Here is a 13,404-nt window from a genome sequence, read left to right as displayed (position 1 = left end):
TGCAAAAGTGCATTGTGGTGTTCTAAATGGGTCTTTGATGCATTGCTACAGAGGCATCTGTGATCATAAACAATATTGGTTCGTTTCTGGTGATCCTTCTGGAGTGCCCTGAAGAAATGTGGGGGAGGGAGAGAAAGCATTTATATAGCTGTGTGGAAGGGATCTCGATCACCAGTGATAATTTTTTCCTGATTGATTGTTTGAGGTTTGCTGGTGTGATGTCGAATGATGGTTCCATCCTGGATTTTTTTCTTGATGTCTTGGCGGGAATCTTTTGGGTTGTTTCTGGGGGGGAGGGGGGTCGTTGCTGCCTTGATGTTTAGCAGGGCTTTTTTGGGGTTGGACTCTGCAGGGTGTTTGTTGTACGGTGCTAGGGTTTACCAGCATGGTTCACTCTTTGGAGAATCTTATACTGCATTCCCCCTAGTGCAGTGATTCTCAAACTTTTGTCTTCTGTGACTCCCTTGTCTTAGTGGACATGGATCTGTGGCTCCTCAGAATAGCTCAACAAAGAATTGCTTCATATTATCGAATAGGCACACATCAATAAGGGTAGCTTACTGTAATGCCCCAAGGAGCTGTCGTGTCCACCTTGAGAACCACTGGCCCAGGGCATGGGGGCTTCAATGCGTGGCCCATGGGTCACTTTGATAACAAATGTTTAGCATAGCATAGTGGCCCATGGGCTTCATTGAAATGCCAAAGGTGAACTGCGCTGTGGTTAAGGCTGAAGATGCCTATCCTACGGGGACAGAGCGGGAGCCATGTTTGGTGAAGGTGTGATCCACACGAAGCTAACAGATTCCTATAGTTTGATGGTAAGTATCCAAAAAATATTGAGAATATATTCATTCTCCAAAACGTAGACTATATACAGCAGTAAAGTGAAGATTCGTTAATAGCTCTCATATCGTCTGCTTGAGAGATTCTGTGCTACAAAATACTGTGGGTACTCGAGCTACCCAACTTCACTGATAGTATGCATGTCAGAGTTAGAAAACCGCAGAAAATCAACTTCCGCCCAACAAGTAAGATGGAAAATTATATAATGCAGTGATAATGAAAACGTTTAGTACATCTAGTTGCGGCCTTGGGTATGTACGCAATTACAGAATGTATGAAAATGCTGCAAGATATGTGCAGACAAAACAAAAAAATAATGAAAATTCGGATTAAATGAAAGAAAATAATTTCAGAATTAGAGTAGGTCAGATTAATTTCAGAAATATAATGAGAGAAGAATATAATTTATCAAAATACAGTAATTGAAATGGGTAAATAATTTTAAGATTGATGAAGGGGAAATACTTTGGGGCATTAATGAAAAAAATAATTTCAAAACTAATGAAAGAAAAATTATTTCAAAATCAAAGCATTAATGAAGAAATTAATGAACATTAATATTTTGGTGAACGAAATGATGTCAAAATTAATGGATCAAATAGTTTGAGGATTAATGAAAGAAAAATAATTTGAGTATTAATGAGAAAGAAAAATAATTTGAGTATTAATGAAAGAAAAATAATTTGAGTATTAATGAGAAAGAAAAATAATTTGAGTATTAATGAGAAAGAAAAATAATTTGAGTATTAATGAAAGAAAAATAATTTGAGTATTAATGAGAAAGAAAAATAATTTGAGTATTAATGAAAGAAAAATAATTTGAGTATTAATGAAAGAAAAATAATTTGAGTATTAATGAAAGAAAAATAATTTGAGTATTAATGAAAGAAAAATAATTGGAATATTAATGAGAAAGAAAAATAATTTGAGTATTAATGAAAGAAAAATAATTTGAGCATTAATGAAAGAAAAATAATTTGAGTATTAATGAAAGGAAAATAATTTCAAAATTGAAGAAAGCTCAGAATTAATGAAAATTAATATTTCAAGGAAAGAAACAACTTTGGAATTAGTAAAACAAAAATATATTTTAAAATTAATGAAATAAAAACAATTTCAGAATTATATAATGAAAATTAATATTTCTGTGAAAGACATTTTGGAATTAAAACAATTTGAGAATTAATAAAAGAAAAATAATCAGAGAAATTTAAGAAAAATTAATTTCAAAATTAATGAAAGCTCAGAATTAATGAAAATTAATTTTTTCAATTAAAGTATTGATTCAGAATTTGTGGATCAAATAATTTGAGGATTTTTCTCTCATTAATCCTTGAACTTGATAAAAGGAAAATTGTGATAAAAGAAAAGTAATGTAATAGTGCATCAAAAGTAATTTGAGACTTAAAATGGAATGAAAATATTAATGAAAGGGAAATAATTTCAAAATTAATGAAAGAGAATTCTAGAATTTATAAAATTATGTTTAATGAAAAAAAATTATATTTAATGAAAAAAAATTATATTTAATGAAAATTCATATTTCACAACAAAAAAAAAACAATAAAAGAAATCATTTTGGCTTTTTGAAAGAAACAATTAAAAAAATATTAATAATAAGAAAGAAAGAAATTATTTCAAAGAAATAATTCTAAAAAAAAAATGAAAGAAATAATTTCTTAATCAAGTAAATAATTTAAAAAAAATTATTTTGAATTAATTATTTTTTGGAATTTTTTTGTATTAAAATATCAAAATTAAATTATTTGGTGGTCACACTACTTGTTGAGGCGCCACTGTCCGTTCTATGTACACATGCTTTTTCGATCTGTACGCCACTGCAGACGAGAATAAAAATTAGAAAATTTATTGTAGAATTACATATGTATATATTGTGAAAATTAATTTACTATTGCCAAAAATAAATGAACAATATTTAAAGGGAATAGATTTCGAATAACAATAAAAAAAATATATATATCAATATTACTGTATAAAACCGTATTTATGATGATTACAAATACATATATTTTTCAATAGAATCGCGCCAATTCAGTTGAATGAAATATGTTTTTGAATTATTGTAAGCCAAGTGTGATCCGTGCCGAAATAGCTCAGTTGGGAGAGCGTTAGACTGAAGATCTAAAGGTCCCTGGTTCGATCCCGGGTTTCGGCAAAAGGAAGTGATTTTTTTTTCCCCCTTCTATTTGTGAGTGACTTCAATATAATTACAATCGTACTGTTGAAAAACAGATGGCAGCACTTCGATATTTATTTGTAGTTTCGTTTTTTCATATTTACGGTTACCATCCGTCCTTCTTTTTGGTTGTCATTTCAAGCGTCCTCAACCTTTTCGAGCCTGGTTTCATTCATTCTTGTGAGTCGAAGGTCCGGTCAAAGACCAACGTAAAATGAAACGCTAATCACTCTCCCCGTACGAATGAGGTCAGGGCCCAGCCAAGGACCCCCCCCCCCCACATCCTGAAGCAGGGCCCCCCCGTCCAGACTTTCACGGGGGGCCCCCTTTATGATGAATTTATAGCGTGGAAAAAATAAAAAAATGATTAATAGCCACCAGGGCTGGAGTCTTGTGAGCCCACCCCTTGTTGGGGCCATGGTCCCAGCAGTTGAGAAACGCTGTTTTAGACAATTCGTCCTTTTGTCCCCCTTTTCAGGTTTTCGGGGGAAAAAAATCATTCTTTCCCTATTCTTTTCACCTTGAAACGTATATGATATATATAGGATGACCATATCTTTTTCGACAAAAATACGGAAAATTCGATTCGCTAATACGGGATATTGCCAAACAGTCGCTAAACAACGGCGTGATTGCCAATTATGGCACAAAACTAACAAAGCTTTTCAGAAATACCACAAAAATAGCGATTTTCAATCTCCAAGTTTAAAAATATTTTCAGAATAAGTTCTTTTGTGGTGATTCGAAGATTCCGGATAATTCATTTTTCATTATATACCATTCAACTTTATTTTTCCTATTTCCCCCGCCAACTCAATCCTTTTCCTTAAGTGAAAGGAAGACTGGTGCCAGAACATTTTCACATGTTTGTTTAGTTTCGCATTTTGCCCTGAATTAGGCTGACCATATTTCTTCGAGAGAAATGAGGGATATTGAGATTCCAAATACGGGGACATACGGGACATCGCCAATTATTGCTAAAAATGACGCCAAAACCGAGCAAAGTTGCCAAATATTGTTAAAATTACGGAAAAATCACGATGACGGGAAATGAAGCGTTACTGCAGTGGATTAAAATTAATTTCACGTAAAAAAACTTTCACCAAGACAAATGTGGGAGATTAATATTCTCATTTATAGTTGTAATTATCATAATATAGTTTATTAGTTGAAAAATAATTTCAATCTTTGACGTCAATAAAGAATAAAAATTCAAGTAGGCTTCGTGTAAAATACGGGAAAAACCGGGACACTTTTGCCAAAAAGTCGGGGCGGCCAAAAATACAGAAAATACCGGGACTGTCCCAGGAAATACGGGATGTATGGTCACCCTACCCTAAATGTATTTATTCTGAAAAATGCAGTACATAATAATATATAAAGGATTTTCGGTGAAATTCTCAGGCCATGTCCCCGTTTTCTTTAAAAAATAAATTCTACTCTCAATGCATAAGATGTTGATTGAAATCTATTAATTGAATTAACTTGTTCACAGCACGCTGTCAATCGCGAAAAGCAGCAGGCTCTTAACAAAAAACAAAAAGGAAATGGCAATAAGCATGCTAATTGTTTAATATATGTTCAGGAATGGGCCAAATAGGCCTCACTAGATATTTCAAAGTTCTTCAACTTGCTTTTGACAATTCAAATATTGAAAATACATCTCATACATTCTCAGAAAAATGCTAACTCGTCAGCTCATTTTTACTGGGTTATGAAAATAACCCGCGGAAAAACATCTTTGATTGAAATGACAAATTAAATAATTCAAGTAAAATCTGTTGAAAAAACAGGACACTTTTGCAAAAACGTCGGGATGGCCAGAAAAACGGGACGTATGGTCACCATAGATATATATTTTTTTCCATTGGCATGTGCGCGTTTTCTTTCACACAGTTTTTCATACTTTGACCAACGCTCGAAATTCCCAGACAAATCCAAGTTGTCTCCAAGGTCCAAGCTACTTCACTAACACCTACTATGGCATTAATATTTGTTTCCCCATTTGTTGACAACTCATCGGGTGAGTTCGAATAACCTTTTTCATAACTACAGTCTGGATTATACGCAAACGCATTCGTGTATATGCATTTGCCCAAATTTTGACCTCCCTCAGCTATTAATGCACACAAATGCATAAAATTGCATATTTTTCTTCACATTTATCAACAATTTTAAACATCACTGATCGAATCCATCATCCCAGGCTGAAATTTCAACAAAATTTCCGGTAAATTTGAACCATTTATCGACGTTTTACCGTATTTACCAATACGAGCTGGGGATTACATCATAAAAATGTGAAAACCAAAATATATTAAACTTACAAAAATGCCTGAAACTACGCATAATAGCCGGTGATTATGCATAATAAACGTATTTATCAAATCTCCGTAACATATCTGTCGGTTCTGTTTTAGTTGGGAAAAAATTATTACTTTGTTGGTTTTGGGGTTACCAACCATCCTCCTTTTTGATGTCATTTCAAGCGTCCTACGTTTCAGATTTCTGGAATCATTCTTTTTTTCTGGGGAAATTTTTTTTTTTTTCACCACTTTGAAACATATACAGTATTTCTTCATTGATGTGAGTGTTTTCGTGGTTTTTTTCCCACTTGCATTCACCAATAGCCATCGAAATTTCCAGAAGTTTTTCTGTTTCTGCTTTTTTTTAGTGGTTCTGTTTTAGAGTTAAGAAAATTATCGTTGTGGCCAGTTTTATTCGCCAGACTAGTGGCGCCATCTATTGGGGAAATTGGGATCATCACTAAGGGATCGTGCTACTATGCATTTCGGAACAGCTTCGGTATAGGGGTTAGGTTGGCGATTTTCGGCGACTTTTTTTTTCGGTGCCAAATATGTCCGACGACTCCATCAGAAGTCGCCAAGGCCGTTTCCTTACGAAGGAAAAAATTCGTCAAGCGAGTACTAGCACTCCTAATGCTACCATAGTATTTGCTGATGTGAACGGGGCTTAACCAATGCTTTCTAAAGCAGAAGGTGTTGGCTTAACAGTGGGGTTTCTTTTTAAAGAAAAGTGGCGCCATCTGTCGAGGGAAATTTGTGAGAAATGACGCCATCAAAGGTGCCAGCAGGCGTCCTCGTTTCTTATTTTTTGCGCGCGCGAGCGTCCGCATTTCTCAGTTTTCGAATCTGGTAACCCTAGGCATGGGCCCCCACATCCTGGAGAGGGAACCAAGCTGGAATCTTTTACGGGCCCCTTCTGTAGTTAATTTATAGCGTGAAAAAGCAAAAAATGATGAGAACTGTCCTGGGCCGCAGAGCTAGAGCCCTGTCAGACCCCCCCCCCTCCGCCCTTTGTAGGGCCATGACCCTAGGTATTCAACCGTGGCCCGCCACCGACGTCATTTTGGTGACCAGCAAATGAAATCAGCATTCCCTCTGTCTGAAACTCTGTGATTATAATTCTCATTCATTTCGGACGTTCTTCCTAATCGCGCGCGAGCAGTTGGTTTATCCATGGCCCCCAGGATAATAGGTTTATTGGTTGCATCTTTCAAATTTTATAATAGAACTTTTTAATTAAACTTTTATAATGCAATCTCGGCCTGACCTTTTTATTTGATTTTATCCTTTGGTAACAAAACCCATAGGGTTTCGACCCCAACCCCCTGCGATTCATACCCCTCATTAAATGTGGTTCGCGTAACTTGAGGTAATATTGATGTAGCCCTCGGATGCAAGACGTTGAAGGCCTCCCTATTAACTGGTTCCATAAAATGATGGTGAGCAGAGCCGCAACTGGGGGGAGGGGGGGGGAGCAGGCGGATCTTGTGCTCCGGGCGCTGGATGGAAGGGGGCGCCCACCCTTTAACTGCTTCTTCTACATTGCATGTGTGCGCCAAAATGTGTTCTTGCCCAGACTGAAAAGTATCCCGCTGCAGCCCTGAAAGTGAGTAATTAAAATAATTTTTTTTTTGAAATTTAACCGCTTCGCAATGTTGTGTCCTGGGGGGCTGTTACCTTCTCCCATTCGGGAACGACACTCAATTGTGGTTCTTATTGGCGCCATCTGTTGAGAAAATCGGGAAGTGACATTTAAAAAAGGCGCGTGCGTAGACGTTCTCATTTCCCCCTTTTCGAACCTGGTAACCCTAATTGAGAAATGGTCAAATAGGATGCTCCTACAACACTCAATGCTGATTCGTATGGAAAAATTACCTCTGGTTAAAAAAAAAGTAACTCTCCCGAAAGGGAAAAAAAACTTTTTGAGGGTAGGGAGAGAATCTCTCGCATTGCTCCAGGCAAAATAATAAAACTTTCTAGATTGGGTGAATAATTCATTAAAAGCGGGCGGAGACTGATCGTTATTTGTTCTTTTTTTAGAGGTTCGGTGGTTTTTTTTTTTTTTGGTATAGCAGCGCCGTCTGTTGTGGAAATTCGTAAAAGTGACATTATGAAGGCTGCGCGCAAGTGTCCTCCTTCCAGTGCCGTCTTAAGGCATGGGCCTACCCGGGCACGGCCCGGGGGCCTCAAGCGAAGAGGGGCCTCACAAAAATGAGATCTGGTTGAAATTTTCGAGAATTTGTTTGGTAGGGCCTCTGAAAAATCAATTGGCCCGGGGGCCCATGATACTCTTAAGACGGCCCTGCCTCCTTCCTCGGTTTTCGAATCTGTTATCCCTAGACAGCAACCCTACAGTATTAACTGGAGGGTGGGGGTGCTCTCAAACATCCTCAGCCTCCAGGTTCCATCGCCTATGTCCCTGGAAGGGATAATATGTACGACGTAAGTTCCCGGTTAAGTTGTTGTATAGCACTGTATTTCTCACCGAGGGTTATTTATAAGCAATACTTGGCGAATTGATCGATTTTTAGCGAGAATCGGCGATGCCCCGTATATATGATCCTAATTTCCTTAGTATTTTTCCTCGATCAAAATGTGGTGGTCCTCGTAGCAGAATTTTCTCAAGGTGGGAAGTCATGTGGAAGTGGGAGGGGGGGAAGTCATCGTTTTATTTTTTTCGAAGGGGGGGGGGGTACGTTTTCTTCCTACAAAATAAGACTATAATCTCGGCCCACAGCGGCGTTTCTGGCACTGTTCTTGGTCCCCCCCCCCCCATTTATGGTTTTGCCGCCTGTGGGCTACACGAAATTTTGCCGACACCTTCTCCCATTCAGGTCTAATTTTCTTGACTACTCTTTCCTCGAATTCACCAACCTGCACTATAGCCACCTCACCTGTATCTCTAAAAGTCACTCTTTTGGTCACTCCCATGCTCACACACTCTATAAGTCGCTCTCTTGATTCTTCACATGCTTGCACACTGTTTTGGACACTTACATGCTTGCATACGCTCTAGGAGGTCACTCTTTTGGTCGCTCACTGACATGGCTGTTTGCTTTACAGGTCACTCTTTTGATCGTTTACACGCTTACACACGCTCTAGATTAGTATTTTCCAAAGTGGGCAATATCGCCCCCTATGGGCTTGTTTGAGTTGGGGGGTAGATGAGAGAAAAAAAATTCTGATTAAGGGAGTGATGCAACAGAAAGTTTGGAAAACTATGATCTAAAACAGTGATACCCAAAGTGGGCGATCGAATGTCCCAGGGGGCGGTAGAAGCTACGAGTATAACATAGGATTCTATGGGTTAGATTGCGTTGGGGGCGATAGGAGGAAAAAATGTCTGAAGAAGGGGACGATGGGACAAAAAAGGTTGGAAAACTATGCTCTAGAACAGCGTTACTTAACTTTTTTTGCCCGTGCCCCCCTTTGAAGCATATTTTTTTCTCGTAGCTCCCGTGTTACCTAGAGTCTTCGACCCCATCTAGAAGCAAGATCCTTTATTCGTATTGAATTGTTTTCAGTGAATTTATACTGAATGAAAATTTTGCAAATAAAATTGGCCTCCACAGACCACTGGCCTAGAATTTATTGAGCTCCCCGCTAATCTGAGTTCTATTCAGGACCGTCTCAACATCATGGGCGCCCTAGGCAAAGTGATGCTATGTGGTAGTCCCATACTTAGCCGGAAATAAACAGCCTACATATTTCCTACTTATTTTCAAAATTTATTGTACTATACAAAATATCATAAGGTAGGGTCACTTATGGACATGAGACCCCCCGGGCATGACCCCTCACAAGAGTGGGACTACTACTAAACCAGACATGTACCTTGTCCATGTTCCTCTGCGGAACCTCTAACGAATTGGTACATGCGGGAATGTGTGTGTACGTGTAGTGAAAGCGGACGTGAAGTTTGTTTCTGTGTAATGCTTGTTATGTGTAGTGCTGCCATCTGCCACCAGTGATTGAATAATGAATCGTTGTAGGCCTGTGGCGAGACTTTTCAGTGGGGAGATCGGCTCGCATTTGCGCCTCGAACCACAGGAAACCAACTTCAGTCGACCACCACTATGGCGACGGTGGGGTTTGAACTCGGATCTTCGCGATGCGAGTCCGTCATTATGACCACTCGACCACAGCGGTACAAGAGTGGGACTGGCATAGCTGCAGCCCGGGGCCTGATATAGTTTTCATCATTTTTTGTTTTTCACTCTATAAATTTAATATAGAGGTGTCTGTGAAAAATCTTGCCGGGGACTACGAAAACCCCATCCTATAGGGAACCTGCTGAAAAAAATGGTTGGGTCCATGCCCTAAGACGGCCCTAGTTTTGTTGGATTCTGTAAGTGTATAGTCACTAATATAAAAGCATTATTTCTTCACACCTTAATTTTTCTTTTCAGCTCTCTGCAGCCCTCCAAACCTGCTGTCATGGCCCCTTTCTCAATTTTCTTCCGTGGCCCCCCCTTGAAGTATCCCAGTACCACTTGGGGGCCATATGACCCCCGGTTCAGAACCACTGCTCTAGAACATAGTTTCCCAACCTTTTTTTGTCCCATCGCCCCCTTGTTCAGAAATACCGTCTGGGAGGCGATGGAATGTTCCAATGGACGGTAGAAGCTACGGGTATAACATAGGATTCTATGGGTTAGATTGCGTTGGGGGCGATGGGAGAAAAAAATTTCTGAACAAGGAGGCGATGAGACAAAAAAGGTTGGGAACTGCTGTAGCTCATTTACTGACCTAGTCCCTCATTTTATGCCATTCTTTTGGTCATTCCCTGACCTAGTCCCTCACTCTTTTTGGCCATTCACTGACCTGATATCTCACACTGTACGTCAGTCTTTTGATCATTCCCATGCTTGCTCACGCTCCAAGTCACTCTTTTGCTCACTCACTAACCTAGTCCCCTTGCGTCCAAGCCGTGGTCAATTTATTGAGGTTTATACAAATTTTGCCGCCCTTCACACATTCGTCAAATTATATGCCACCCACTCCGAACTTGCAGCCCGCTAAGACCACCCCCCCCCCCCTCCGTAAGTACGCTACTGGATGCATATAAACCTATCTAATAAAAACAGAGACAACCAAAAACACAAAAAAAAACGCGTGCACCTTCCGCCAGGGGACGTTTAAACACGTCCTAATAGCGCACTTTTCCTCTGATTTTCGATCCGGTTTGGGCGGGAGAGAAACGAAGCGTAAAATATCCTTGAAAGAATGTATCCACACACAAGAATGAAAAGAATAATAATAATTTGTTAACGGGAATGTGTGGTGTGTTTCCGCCCAACCACAAAGTACCGGTCGACAACAGAACAAAACAAAATGTGTGTATCACTACGCGCTACTACTTCTCATTCCGAAATGTATGTATAGCGTCCGTTATCACTTCCTGCTGGTCCAGGATATTAAGCATGTACTCGTACTTCTTGTGTGTAGGTCAATTTAAGCCTTTTAGAAACGTTGTGATATTAGCTCAATCCAGGCCGCCCTTACCAGAGCAGGGCCTTTTTGCGGAAAGGGGAGGTGGGGGCGTCCCTTCATTGCACGAAAATCCCCATTTGGAAAGTCTAAATGGATTGGTTTTCAATTTCATTTTTTGTTTCCTTCTAAGTCCACGCCGTGTGTAACCTCTAATTATTTGTTGCAATTAATGGCAATCTGTTTGGCAAAATCCTGAAAACAAAAAAAAATCATTTAAATGAGGATAAATTTAGCTGCCACAAATTAGTTTCTCATTCAAAAAAAATGTAATGCAATATTTATATTTTAATACATGAAATATTATCCAGAATCCGTCTGATCCATCAGAAGAGTAAATTGATGTTTACAAATTATTTCTATCTGCAGGTGAGAATTATTTGGATTTCATGGATTTGTATGTTAAAGGGGGGGGGGGGGTTTATGTGCACGCAAATTTTCCAAAAAAGACACATTTTCTAATTTTAAAATACTATGAAATTTTCAGCGTCTGTGTTCAAGTTTTTGTTCCACATGCAAAAATATTTTAATACAAACTGCTCTGGCAGGCATTATATACAGGGTGATTATAAAAAAACTATCCCGACATATGGGCCCCTAACTATCATACCATTCACAGAAACTGAATGAAATTTTGGCGTAAGGTATTTTGATGTATGCGCTCAAGAATGATATGGAAAACAACAGTGTCACCCTAACAGTTACAGTGAGAAAATTTCGAAAATATCAAATGGCAACACCAAGTTTTTTTGTATTGGAATGTGATCTCCATTGTGAAAAACCCTAAATAGCGTTCGAACGGCAACTGTAGCATGAAAATCACCGGCGGTAGATGAGGACAACCAATAAGGACAGAGAAGCAGCACAATATAAAGCATTTTATTGTGTTTTCCACATGACCTTATGGAGGACTAATCAGGCCGGGATCGAAGAAACGGTGTGACGAATGAAACGAACATTAATGCTCTGATGCACGGCAAAGTCCTTGCCTAGCTCCGGGGATTTTCGTGCTACAGGCGCCATTCCAACGCTATTTAGTGTTTTTCAGTATGGAGATCGCATTCCAATACAAAAAACTTGGTGTTGCCATTTGATATTTTCGAAATTTTCTCACTGTAACCGTAACTGTTAGAGTGACACTGTCGTTTTCCATATCATTCTTGAGCGCATACCTCAAAATACCTTATGCCAAAATTTCATTCAGTTTCTGTGAATGGTATGATAGTTAGGGGCCCCATATGTCGGGATAGTTTTTTTATAATCACCCTGTATATACACACATGCTAAGAGGCCGTTCAAGTATTACGTCATCATCGATGGGGAGGGGGTTTCCGATTTGCTGACTTTTGATGACGGGGGGGGGGGGGTTGGATAATGCTTACGTCATCAACCACCCTTTATGAAAATATGAAATATTCTTAATGCCATCTTACTCGGTGTGCCAAAAACGAGAAAAACCTTTCGATAGTTTGTGGGCACTTGAAGTAACATCCCCATCTATTGATAAGTGCCCTACAGAGCCACTTTAGTGATCTCTAAATGTTCCGCGGATCCAAGTGCTCTGGAACTGTGTCACGCATCACTCAAGTGATCCGTAATTATATGCCACGGATCACACCTAAGTAATCTGGGAATGTGCCGCGGGTAACTTGAGTGATGCAGAACCGCACTGGGGGCCACTTAAGTGCTCTAAAACCGTGTCCGGAAAATTCACCGCCAGCAATTCACCGACAACAATTCACCGCCGGAAAATTCACCGACCAACAATTCACCCCTAGGAAAATTCACCGACCAACAATTCACCGCCATGCAATTCGCCGCTAGGAAAATTCACCGACCGACAATTCGCCGCTAGGAAAATTCACCGACCCACAATTCACCGACAACAGTTTTAGTGCGAGTCAGTTAGCGCGGGAGTGAGCGATTGAGTTACTGAGTGAGTGAGTGACTGAGTGACCGAGTGAGTAAGTAATTGAGCGAGTGACCGAGTCAGTGATTGAGTGACCGAGTCAGTGATTGAGTGACCGAGTGAGTAGGTGATTGAGCGAGTGACCGAGTCAGTGATTGAGTGACTGATTGAGTGACCGAGTCAGTGATTGAGTGACTGATTGAGTGACCGAGTCAGTGATTGAGTGACTGATTGAGTGACCGAGTCAGTGATTGAGTGACTGATTGAGTGACCGAGTCAGTGATTGAGTGACTGATTGAGTGACCGAGTCAGTGATTGAGTGACCGAGTCAGTGATTGAGCGAGTGACCGAGTCAGTGATTGAGCGAGTGACCGAGTCAGTGATTGAGCGAGTGACCGAGTCAGTGATTGATTGACTGAGTCAGTGATTGAGTGACCAAGTGAGTAAGTAATTGAGCGAGTGAGCGAGTGACCGAGTAAGTGATTGAGCGAGTGACCGAGTAAGTGATTGAGTGACCAAGTGAGTAAGTAATTGAGCGAGTGACCGAGTCAGTGATTGAGTGACCGAGTGAGTGAGTGACCCAGTGAGTAAGTGATTGAGCGGGTGAGTGAGTGACCCAGTAATGACTGAGTCAGTGATTGAGCGAGTGACCGAGTCGC

At 39.8% G+C, this 13,404-nt stretch overlaps 1 non-coding gene across 1 annotated transcript; it reads left to right on the top strand.

Annotated features, from left to right (window-relative positions):
- Nucleotides 1-2,946: 2,946 nt before the first annotated feature.
- TRNAF-GAA (transfer RNA phenylalanine (anticodon GAA)) lies at nucleotides 2,947-3,019 on the top strand. The gene has a single exon. It is a non-coding gene; the product is annotated as a tRNA-Phe (tRNA).
- The last annotated feature ends 10,385 nt before the right edge of the window (nucleotides 3,020-13,404 follow it).

Source organism: Pholcus phalangioides, unplaced genomic scaffold (assembly GCF_987345545.1).
Source record: "Pholcus phalangioides strain wild (caught in Gottingen) unplaced genomic scaffold, Ppha-v1.0 ptg000027l_1, whole genome shotgun sequence".
Classification (NCBI taxonomy): domain Eukaryota; kingdom Metazoa; phylum Arthropoda; class Arachnida; order Araneae; family Pholcidae; genus Pholcus; species Pholcus phalangioides.
The sequence above is the reverse complement of the archived record's forward strand: the minus strand, read 5'-3'. Positions and strand labels throughout refer to the sequence as shown.